The sequence below is a fragment of the Phoca vitulina genome, unplaced genomic scaffold (assembly GCF_004348235.1).
Source record: "Phoca vitulina isolate PV1807 unplaced genomic scaffold, GSC_HSeal_1.0 scaffold25, whole genome shotgun sequence".
Classification (NCBI taxonomy): domain Eukaryota; kingdom Metazoa; phylum Chordata; class Mammalia; order Carnivora; family Phocidae; genus Phoca; species Phoca vitulina.
In genome coordinates, this window is record NW_022589728.1 from 5,956,505 (window position 1) to 5,966,048 (window position 9,544).

General features: G+C 40.6%; 1 pseudogene; it reads right to left on the reverse strand.

Annotated features, from left to right (window-relative positions):
* Positions 1-5,684: 5,684 nt before the first annotated feature.
* LOC116643224 lies at positions 5,685-7,301 on the reverse strand (annotated as a pseudogene).
* Between the last annotated feature and the right edge of the window lie 2,243 nt (positions 7,302-9,544).

Genomic DNA, 9,544 nt, shown 5'->3' on the forward strand with positions numbered 1-9,544 from the left:
GGGGATAAATCCCACTTGGTTGTGGTGGATGATCCTTTTAATGTATTGTTGGATCCTATTAGCTAGGATTTTGTTGAGGATTTTGGAATCCATATTCATCAGGGATATCGGTCTGAAATTCTCCTTTTTCATGGGGTCTTTGTCTGGTTTGGGGATTAAGGTAATGCTGGCCTCATAGAATGAGTTTGGAAGTTTTCCTTCTGTTTCTATTTTTTGAAACAGCTTCAGTAGAATAGGTATTATTTCTTCTTTGAATGTTTGGTAGAATTCCCCAGGGAATCCATCAGGCCCTGGACTCTTGTTTTTTGGGAGGTTTTGGATCACTGCTTCAATCTTGTTACTGGTTATTGGCCTATTCAGGTTGTCAATTTCTTCCTGTTTCAGTCTTGGCAGCTTATAGGTTTCCAGGAAGGCATCCATTTCATCCAGATTGCTCAGTTTATTGGCCTATAGTTGTTGATAATAATTTCTAATAATTGTTTCTATTTCCTTGGTGTTAGTTGTGATTTCTCCCCTTTCATTCATAATTTTATTAATTTGGGTCCTTTCTCTTTTCTTTTGGATAATTCTGGCCAGTGGTTTATCGATCTTATTAATTCTTTCAAAGAACCAACTTCTAAGTTTCGTTGATCTGATCTACTGTGCTTCTGGTTTCTAATTCATTGATGTCTGGTCTAATTTTAACTATTTCTCTTCTAATGTGTGGCTTAGGTGTCCTTTGTTGCTTTTTCTCTAGTTCTTTAAGGTGTAGAGTTAGTTGGTGAATTCGGGATTTTTCTATTTTTTTGAGTGAGGCTTGGATGGCTATGTATTTCCCCCTTAGGACCGCCTTTGCAGTATCCCATAGGTTTTAGACCGATGTGTTTTTGTTCTCATTGATTTCCATGAATTGTTTAAGTTCTTCTTTGATTTCTTGGTTGACCCAAACATTCTTGAGCAGAGTGGTCTTTAGTTTCCAAGTGTTTGAATTTCTGCCAAATTTTTCCTTGTGATTGAGTTCCAGTTTTAGAGCATTGTGGTCTGAGAATATGCAGGGAATAATCTCAATCTTTTGGTATTGGTTGAGACCTGATTTGTGACCCAGTATATGGTCTATTCTGGAGAAAGTTCCATGTGTGCTCGAGAAGAATGAGTATTCTGTTGTTTTAGGGTAGAATGTTCTGTAAATATCTATGAGGTCCATCTGGTCCAATGTATCATTCAAAGCTCTTGTTTCCTCGTTGATTTTCTGCTTAGATGATCTGTCCATTGCTGAGAGTGGAGTATTGAGGTCTCCTACAATTAACAAATTGTTATCAATATGACTCTTTATTTTGATTAACAGCTGGCTTATGTAGATGGCTGCTCCCATGTTGGGGGCATAGATATTTACAATTGTTAGATCTTCTTGTTGGATAGACCCTTTAAGAATTATATAGTGTCCTTCTGTGTCTCTTATTACAGACTTTAGTTTAAAATCTAATTTATCTGATATAAGAATTGCTACCCTAGGTTTCTTTTGAGGTCCGCTTGCATGGAAGATGGATATCCATCCCTTCGCTTTCAGTCTGGATGTATTTTAGGTTCAAAATGAGTCTCTTGTAGACAGCACATGGATGGGTCCTGTCTTTTTATCCAATCTGCAACCCTCTGCCGTTTTATGGGAGCGTTTAGGCCACTCACATTGAGAGTGATTATTGAAAGATATGAATTAATTGTCATCATGTTGCCTGTGAATATGTCGTTTTTTACAGATTGTTCCTGTAAATTTCTGTTGTATATCACTCTTGGGGTCTATCTCCTTTTATAGAACCCCCCTTAATATTTCTTGCAGGGCTGGCTTAGTGGTCACATATTCTTTCAGTTTCTGCTGGTCGTGGAAGCTCTGCATCTCTCCATCCATTCTAAATGAAAGCCTTGCCGGATAAAGTATTCTTGGCTGCATGTTCTTCTCATTTAGTACCCTGAATATGTCTTGCCAGGCCTTTCTGGCTTGCCAGGTCTCTGTGGATAGGTCTGACGTTATTCTGATGTTCCTCCCTCTGTACATAAGGAATCTCTTCCCCCTAACTGCCCTGAAGATGGTTTCCTTTGTTCTAAGATTTGCAAGTTTTACTATTACATGCAGGGGTGTTGGCCTGTTTTCCTTGATCTTAGGAGGGGTCCTCTCTGCCTCTAGGATGCGAATGTTTGTTTCATTGCCCAGATTAGGGAAGTTCTCAGCTACGATTTGCTCAAATACATCTTCTAGTCCTCTCTCTCTCTCCACTCCCTCTGGGATTCCAATTATTCTGACATTGGAACGCTTCATGGTGTCACTTATTTCTCTGATTCTATTTTCATGGATTCTGAGTTGTTTTTCCCTGGCCTCCTCTTTTCCCTTTTTATCTATTATATTGTCTTCCAGGTCGCTTATTCGCTCTTCTGCCTCAGTTACTCTAGCTGTTAGATCATCTAGATTGGATTGGATCTCATTGATAGCATTTTTAAGTTCTGCCAATTCACCTTTTATTTCTGCCCTTAGAGACTCTATGTTGCCATTAATTGATTTCTCCATTCTAGCCATTGTCTTCACAATTGCTAGCCTGAATTCCATCTCCGACATCTTGGTTATATCTGCATCCATTTGTAAATCTGCAGCATAAGTCATAATCTCTGAGTCTTTTCTGTTTTGGGGGCTCCTCCTCCTAGTCATTCTGTTGATGGGTGTTTGAGGGAATGTATAGAGTCCAAATTATTGACCAGAACCCAAGCAAGATGCACCTGTTTTCTTGGGACCTTAGGGTTGCTGGCCTCTTGTTTTCCCAGCCTGTCTTCTGTGGGAGGGGCCTGCCACGCTGTTACTCAGGCAACCCTGTTTGGGCGGTATTGCCCTGCCCCCCTGTGGCGGGGGATGGGCTCAGCGGGAATCAGTCTTTGGGGCTTTTGTTCTCTGGCGGCTTTCCCTGGTGGCTTTCCGCATCTCTTATGCGAGTATGAGCAGAAGAAACCATTTCTAATCCTCTGCCTCAGAGCAGAGAGATTGCGTTCTGTTCTTTAGTGAGCTCTCCAGGCCACACTGTCTCCGTTTCTGTCTGTGCTGCTATAAAGTGCAGCATCCTGGATTGTGTGCCCCTCCGCAATGCTCCCAGTCCTGCCTCCAGGTCGGGGCCCGTCTCTGCCCTTTGTGCTTCTAAAACCGCCAGCCACTCCCAGTTCGCACGCGGGAGGCTCCGCGGCTCCGGGTTTCCATCCAGGGGGCTGTAGTTCGCAGGCACGACCCCACCACTCCAGGTTTCCTTCCCGGGGGCTGCAGTTCGCCCGCGTGACCCCGCCGCTCTGGGTTTCCGTCCAGGGTGCTGCAGTTTGTGCGCGCGCGACCCCGCTGCTCTGGGTTTCTGTAAGGGGGGTTGCAGTTCGCAGGCATGACCCCGCCACTCCAGGTTTCCACCCTGGTGGCTGCCCTAAAGTCCTTTCCCCTCCACTACGGGTCTGCGAGTCTGTGCCCGTCCGCAGCGCTCAAGGCTGTCACTCACCAGCAGTGTAGGATCCCCATGGCCAGGCACCCTCCCGCTGCCGTTTATCCTCCAATATCTGCCTGCAGAATCATGGCTCCCCACTTTGTACCTCAAAACCAACTGCCTGCAATATTCTGTTTGTAGAGATCCAGATCTTCTTACATCTCAGGCTGGTTTCGTGGGTGCTCAGAGTGGTCTGGTAGATATCCAGCTCAATTCTGGGGACCAGCTGAAATAGTGTCCCCTACTCCTCCGCCATCTTTCCCCCCATCCATAAGATTTTTTAAAAGAACTTGAATAGGATTACCAAGATACCCATCATAAAATTGTCATTGTCAATATCCTTAGAGAAGAAATAATTTCAAAATTTACTTCTGTCTTGGGTTAAAAAAAATACTAGAGAAGTGTCCAAAAAGAAAAAAAAATATGAAAGAAAGAAATACAGAGAGAAAGAGATCTTACAGAGTATCATATTTAAAAAACATAGCCAGTGATGACAAAATCACCATACTTAGATGGTTCTTAACATCTTGGTGTCTAGGGATAGCATAGGATTTAATTAGAGGCATTTCTCTAGCAATTCTCTCCTCTTTAGCAGCAACATTTCTTTCCATACCTAGTTATTGCTCCCATCTTTTTTTTTTAAGATTTTATTTATTAGAGAGAGAGAGAGCATGAGCAGGGGGAGGGGCAGAGGGAGAAGAAGACTCCCCACTGAGCAGGGAGCCTGACGATGGCTCAATCCTGGGACTCTGGGATCATGACTTGAGCCGAAGGCAGTCACCCAACTGACTGGGCCACCCAGGCGCTCCTATTACTCCTATCTTAAAAACACAAACACCTCTTGACACCACTTCTCCTCCAGCTACCACCCTTCGTACCAAAACTACCAAATAGTTGCTTCCTTACTGTCTCCAATTCCTTTTCTTCCTTCCAAACTGTATACCTTTTATTTCTTTTTATTGTCTTGTTTCATTAGCTAGAATTTCTAGTTTGATGTTGAAAAGGTGTGTTGGGAGGAGACATCCTTTCCTTTTTCCTGATCTCAGTGGGAAACATTGAGTTTCTCATCATTAAGTATGATGTTAGCTGTAAGTTTTTTATAGGTATTCCTTATCAATGTGAAGAAGATACCCCTCTGTTCATAGTTAATAAGAACTTTTATCATGAATGGGTGTAGGATTTTGTCAAATGCTTTTTCTGCATCTATTGATATTAATGTGGGTTTTTGTTTTTTTTTTTCATTTTCAGCCTGTTGATGTGATATATTACATTGATTTTCAAATGTTGAACCAGTCTTGCACACCTGGGATAAATCCCACTTGGTTACGGTGTACAATTCTTTTAATATATTGTTGGATTTGATTTGCTAATATTTTGTTGAGGATTTTTGCATCCATGTTTATTCCAACCCCTTTTCTGCCATTGTGTCTTAAAACACTTGAAAATGCTTTGTTCCACCACTGCCCAGAGACTGTTTTATTTACAGGCCCCAATAACTGCAATATGTGAAACCAATGGCTTTTCCCTGTCCCCACGTGCTCTAACAGCAGACTTGAATGCAACTGGTTACCTCTGATCCTTGAAGATTTTTCTTCACTTGGGCTTCCTCTTCCTCACATCTCCCCTGCTGACCCTCCTCATTTCTCTTTGGACCTATTCTATATCACACGCAGGCTCATGGTGTTAGATATCAGCAATACAGTGTCTACTCCCAAATCTTTATCTTTAGCGCAGACCTGTCCTCTAAACTCTTATCATATATCTAGTGTTCTATGTGAAATCTTCAAAATCTGCCCAAACCAACTCTTGATCTTGGGGTTGTGGGTTGGAGCCCCATGTTGGGTGTAGAATAAACTTAAGAATAAAATCTTAAAAAAAAAAAAAAAGATGAGCTCAGGGAAGGAGCCTTAGCCAGTGTGGAGAAGTCTCCCTGGGCCACCCCAGAGTGTGCCATGTTTTTAGTACAAAAGCAGTCCACAAAGGAGAAGCTACCCGGAAAAGGGGTGGGTTGGTAGAGGGTGGGGTCACACAGGTAATGTGAGACAACAAAGCCAGGACAATATGAAAGAAATAATAAAAGAGAGTGCTATGAAGCAGGAGGCAAGAAGGAGAGATTCTTTTTTTTTTAACTTTATATTTTATTTAAAATTAATAAAACAATAAACACAGTTTTAGGTAAATGACAATTCAGTACATTTAATTGGATCATGGAAAAATATACATACAAGCACACAGGTCCTTAACCAACATTGAACATTTCAGTCTATTTAGTCTTCTGGAATTCCAATTTTTTTTATCAGTTTTATTTTCTTCAAATCCAAATTCTCTTTTGGCCCAAGATTTTATTGCAAATACATTATCACTCCATCTGTCAGCAGCTTCTTTGGCTACTTTATTCGCTTGGCGTATTTCCTCTATAACTTCCAGGTCACATTCTTTGTATTTTTCTACTGCTGCCTTTAGCTGTTTCCTTTGGTCTCAAAGTTAAAAAAGCTCTTTTGCTAGCATGGTTGGTTCATGTCAACTAATTTTAATTTCTGGAAGCTTTCTGGTAGGTCTGTGTGCTTTTGGTTTCTCTTGGATAACTGAGATTCCAGAACCTCCTATCTACATTTCCTCACATGAAGAACTTCACTTGGAAAAGCCCAACAATCATTAGACGTTCCAATCCTTTCCCAGCCAACCACATCATCATCAGCTAAGCTTAGAAGGACTTCTTTTACTGACAGAGCAGTAATTTCTTTCTTTTGGGGAATAATCTTCTCCATGTCTTTAATTGAAGTACATCTTTCATCTCAAAAAAATATTTCCATCTTGCAGGCTCTCTTTTCCTCTGCACTCAATCCTTTTCTCCTTTGACAGAATTTAACCTATCATGGCATGCAAGCAAGACTCAGTGTGGTGTTTCCCAAATAAAGGGACTAACTCCCTATTAACCAGCAGCTGAAGCACAGAAGGGCAGGGGTTCCAGCCCTTTAGTGAAAAGGATTTTCACAGAAATCATCTAACTAGCATAAAGTAAAATTCGTTGGGTTACTTTTGAAATTGTGAGCAATTCACAAATGGGCTCTACATATTACAATACATAAAACCACTCATTTGTCAGAGATCAAGAGAGTCTTTTGGGATCTAGGGACCCCCACAGCACCTGCCCACCGGCTGGCTGACACCTTCTTTCCTGGGTCCTGATAAGGGGCTGCACCTTTGATGGCCCTAACCGAGGAGCCTGGGGCACTGGTCCCGAAGTGACTCGTGGTCGTTTTGAGGCTGTGTGATGCTCAAGTCACATTCTGGAAAGCTCAGCTTGTTTAACGGAACCTGCCCTGGAGGCTACCAGGGACAACGATGATGTCAGAGTGGAGGGAGGTGGCAGGTCCCCATACTTCCCTCCCGCGGCCCAGGGGCACTGAGAAGGAGAGACTTGAGGACACTGGGCTCCCTTCAAAATTTCATTTTTGGAAGAACTTGTTGGTTTGTGATGAGAGAAAGAACTGCATCGGAATCATGTTCACTGTCTTTTCCCAGGCAAGTGGGGTCAGTGTTCTCCCCCAGGCTGGGTGAGCACCACCCTTCCAGCGCTGCCTGTGAACACCAAACCCAAAATGCTTATACCTCTGCCTTTTTGTGAGCTGCTCCCTCTGCCTGGAAAGCTTTACTCAAGGTACTTGCAGAATTATCTCCTACTGACCAAAGCTCAAAGGTAACATTTTCTGTGAAGACCTCTCTGCACCTCCCCCCAACCTTTTATTTTCCAAGAAGAATAAAGCACCTGTCCTTATGCCAGTCACACCTTTGTAATATTGCTGCTACTCGAGTTATCATTTTGCATGTAGCTTTCTTTTTTATTGACAGCCTTACTCCATTATCAGCCAGATCCTGGAGGGCTGCCCCTTCCAATTATTTGCACAATGTCTGGTATATATCAAATTCTCAAAATGTTTTCCGTGCCTTAAAAGTCAAATACAATCTTAATTCTTTTACCATGAAGTGATCGTAGAAAGAGAAGAAAGTCATCACCTCCAAAGGGTAAACATGTAAGTTGATTTTATACTAAAAGAAGATTTTAAATGTTCACATTTTTTTCCCCATACTTTTTGGTGTTTCGTTTGTTTTATGATTTTGAATGTTAAAGTGATAAGAAGCAATCAACCTAAAGAGATCAAAATTTTATATTGGCAAAAATGACATAATAAGATTCAGTTTAATGAATATATAGCATCTACTGGATCCAAAACTCTAATCATTGGGGTGGGATGGGGGTAGAAGCAGCAGTTGAATGTAAGGTGGCACTGTGGTTAAAATTTGACTTCAAGGTATTTTGAGATTATGATGAGTGGAATTTTTATGCATCTAGCCAACAATTTAAAGTTTCCAGCTGTTGTAGACTTGGGAGAAATGGCAACTTCTTCATCCCTCTGCTTCCTTTCCTTGAATTTGTCCTTTAGCTATCTAGGCATAAAACATAAGTTCTTGGAGCCAACTATCCAGTAAGATGACCTATCAGAATCTGTGTTCCAGTAATAATAGAAATATTTGTGTCTGATGAAGCCAGGAGAGTTTTGTTATGGATTCTGCTGTCCTTTATGGGGTGCAAATGTTTCTGGTTTCATAGATGTGATGTTTATTTAATTCTGAGTAACTTAGATTTTGCAAAATGTGGTGTTGACTTATTACATCAAGGGAAATAGAAGAGAGGAAATGGAGACAACAGTCTTCTCCTAGGGCTCCTAGGGTTCTTGGACTTAAAATTAGACTTGCTGCTGAGTTTTCTTTTTTCTTTTTTTTTTTGGAAATGTACCCACTGAAAATAGAAGTGATATTTTAAGTCTTTTCAAAAATATATACCCCACATATAGTCTATGAGATTCCTGCATAAATGATCTCAAAACATACTGTCTACATTTTACTGTTTAAAAAAAATTGTGTAATGGATTAAAGCATCGCTTTGTGTATCATCTATGAATGTTCCCTTACCTATCAAAGTGATATTCTTTCCTTTTTATTTTCCTTTTTAATTATGAAAAAAACAAATGTCTGCTCTAACATCTCTAGGAACATGAAAACATATGGAAAGTATATATATATATATATATATACATATATATATATATGTTTTAACTTCTTTCTCTCCTCTCATTCCAGAGCTCTGGAAGCCACCTCTATTTTCAGTTGGGTATATATCTTCCTAAAATCCTTACTATGTGTATTAGTTTCCTAGGACTGCCTTAACAAATACCACAAACGGGATATTAAACAACAGAATTTATTGCCTCATAGTTCTAGAGGCTAGAAGTCCAAGATCAAAGTGTTGGCAGTGTTAGTTTCTCCTGAAGCCTCTCTCCTTGGCTTGCAGATGGCCACCTTCTTGCTGGGTCCTCATATAATGTTCTCTCCCCCAGGTCTCATTGTGTGCCTGAATTTCCTCTTCTTATAAGGACACAAGTCAGGTTGGATTAGGGCCCACACTAACAGCTCATTTTACCATAATCACCTCTTAAAAGGCCCTATCTCCAAATACAGTCACATTCTGATGTATGGCAGTTGAAGCTTCCACATTTGAATTTGGGAGGGGGTGCAATTCAGTCCATAACACTATGTATAGTTGCAGTATCTTTTTCCTGCATAGGCAGGAGTACAGTACACATATTTTCCTGTGATTTCCTGTGATTTGTTTTTCACTTAACAATATAACAAGATCTTTCCATGTTGATAGTTGTTCTCTTCCTAGACTACAATGTTTCCTAGTATAGGTAATCCATTAACATTTAACTATCACATTGTCAGTGGATGTTTAGCTGGCTTCCAGTTGCTTGCTATCATATACACTACAGCATTGACTATCCTTGCAAACATATCTTTTTTTTCATATGTGTGATTATTTCTTTAGGGATAGATTGATAGGGATGGAATTTATGGGTCAAAGTGTAGAACAATTATATGTTTTAAAATATTGCAAATTATGGTCCCAAGAGGTTCAATTTATATTCCCAGGAAGAGAACGTGAGAGTGACTGTCAATCTCAATGCTCACCAATTTTGAATATTATCATTTTTTTTTAAATTTTG